Consider the following 2,395-nt stretch of genomic DNA (forward strand, 5'->3'; position numbering starts at 1 on the left):
ACACTGCAAGAGACTCATGTGTCCTCTTATTTATTTCCTCAATTTTCCTGAAGCATCCTTCTTTCACCCATTGATCCCCTTCCTAACAAACAAACAACCTGTGACTTTGCACTTCTCAATATGTCCAGATTTTTTCTGCCAGTTCTGCATCTCCCGCCCTGCTCTATTCCTCTACAGGAGGGTCTTCACCCCAATACACCTGCAACTGTTATCCTTTCCAGCACAGACCTTTGTCCTCTGACAAGTATCCCACCCATATCACTTTTCCCCAGTTTCCTTCCAGAATATCAACTTCTTACAACTGAAATTGGAGAATCAGCTCTGCCATTCTTTTTTGAATGTGTTAAATGTTCACCACCATTTTTTTTAAATGTCTCTAAGGTAACTGCTGTTCCTAACCGAATTCTGTTATCTCTACTTTCATCAGTGGAGAAAATACCCCCCCCAAAATACCCAAATTGCTTCTTGATATCATGCAACTGAGTGACATTCAAGCACAGCTGTTCTTGCAGCAAGGAGATGCCTGACCTGTAAGCCCAGCCATGTGCTGAAGTCAATGACACTGCATTCAGAGCCATCTAAACGGAATCCTGCAAAGATGATTCTGTTCACATCCAGAGCTGCAGCTGTTCCCAGCAGCGAGGGAGTCACTGCAGATAAAAAAGCAGGGCTGGAATTCCCCTGCCAGTTACCAAAGACTCACTGGCTGACCTGGTTGCAGTACTGTTGCAGGCTGTCCCAGCAGACAAGTCATCTGACAGGGACTGCGCTCCTCTGGCACAATGGCACACACAGTGATGCCCACGTTTGGAGTAGTTGTAAAGCTACTGCCCCACAGAAGTCTCCAAAGAGCCCCTAAACATGATCAAAACAAGCTATGCCAACTGTCAAAAGGCATTGTGCTACTCTAGTAAAATACATATAAAGGGTTTTTTCTTCTTTTCTGCATAAAGATATTGTATTTTACTTCAGGAGTTTAATCTGGTAATTCATCAGGATGAGACACAGGTCCACACTGGGGCAAGAATGACAGCAGGGAAATCTGCCAGCATGGCGAAGGATGCCCCTTGTTTTTCAAATTGTGAATTATTTTTTTAAAGGAATTTGTACTTTAACTACATCTGTTCAAATAGCATGAGGCAGAACCATGTTTTCAGTGAACTGGGAAGAAACTCTAGCTGATGAGTATCCCTGCACTGCCACAAAACACCTCTTCAGGTGTGCCAGTAGAACTCTTTGGGGAATTGCATGCCAGCTCCCCAACACGTGCTGTGGGGATGGGAACTTCCTGAACTAGTTTCACCACCACAAATGGATATATTGAACCACAGCCTTGTTTAAAGTGATGCAACATTTTAATGTGGAGTACAACCTAGAGGACTGCTGCTCCTGGTGTAAGTGAAAGTTTGGAGTGCTGAGAGAGCAGCAAGCTCAGCTACTGGAACAGAAAAGGGGCTTGTGAAGTCCTGATACACACATAAACCAGTGTATTTCATAAGCAGCTGTTTCAGACACAAGAGGCAGATAGCAAGGGATAATTATCACCGTTAAGGAAAGTGCAGGTATTTGGCCGAGGCTTCCATCTAGAGATGTAACACATCTTTTTACAGCTTCCTCCAAAGGCCCATGGTGCAGCTTTGCTGTCAGGCATAGAGCTCGTACAGAAACTTGTGTAACCAGCACTGCTTGCGTAAGATTAATTCCACATCATTCTCCTGGCCACGGGCTGGCTTTGGCTTCGTGGCGTCCCCAGTTCTTGTCCAACTTGGTTGCTGTTGCAGAAGGGCAATGGATGCTAAACGGGTACGTCTGGCGCTGTGGAAAGGTTGAAAGGAATTGTGCCTCACGAACTTGAGAGAAGCGACAAGTTCTTCACCTGAAAAGAGTTTGCTTTAAGCATGGGAAAAGCTACTAAGGAAATTTCTCAGGCGGGGCTGAAATAAACCAGCACCGAGCTTGTGAAACCGAGCGGAAGCAAAGGCTCGGCGCGGACTGCGGTGACGCCCAGCGGGGACTAGGCTTTGTGGAGAGCGGGGCCACCGCCCCGCTGCTCACAACCCCGACTGCGGCCCGAGTTTTAGCAGGTGAAAGGTGGGACTCGACGATCTCTGAGGTTTCTTCCAGCCTAATTCATTCTATGACTCCGTGAGTGCTGAAGCAATCCAGGCTCCCTCTCCCCTGACGGCGCAGGGGGCGGCAAGACCTGCCCTGCCCTGGCCCTCAGCCCGCCCTTAGCCCAGCCCCGTCCCGCCCCCAGCTCCGCCCGCCCTCAGCTCAGCCCCGCCCTCAGCCCCGCCTTCACCCCGCCCTCAGCTCAGTCTCGCCCCGCCCTCAGCCCCTCCCGCCGCCCTGCCCGCCCCGCACGGCCCGGAAGCGTTCGTGCGCGCGCCGGAAG

This window comes from Molothrus aeneus, chromosome 1, assembly GCF_037042795.1.
Source record: "Molothrus aeneus isolate 106 chromosome 1, BPBGC_Maene_1.0, whole genome shotgun sequence".
Classification (NCBI taxonomy): Eukaryota; Metazoa; Chordata; class Aves; order Passeriformes; family Icteridae; genus Molothrus; species Molothrus aeneus.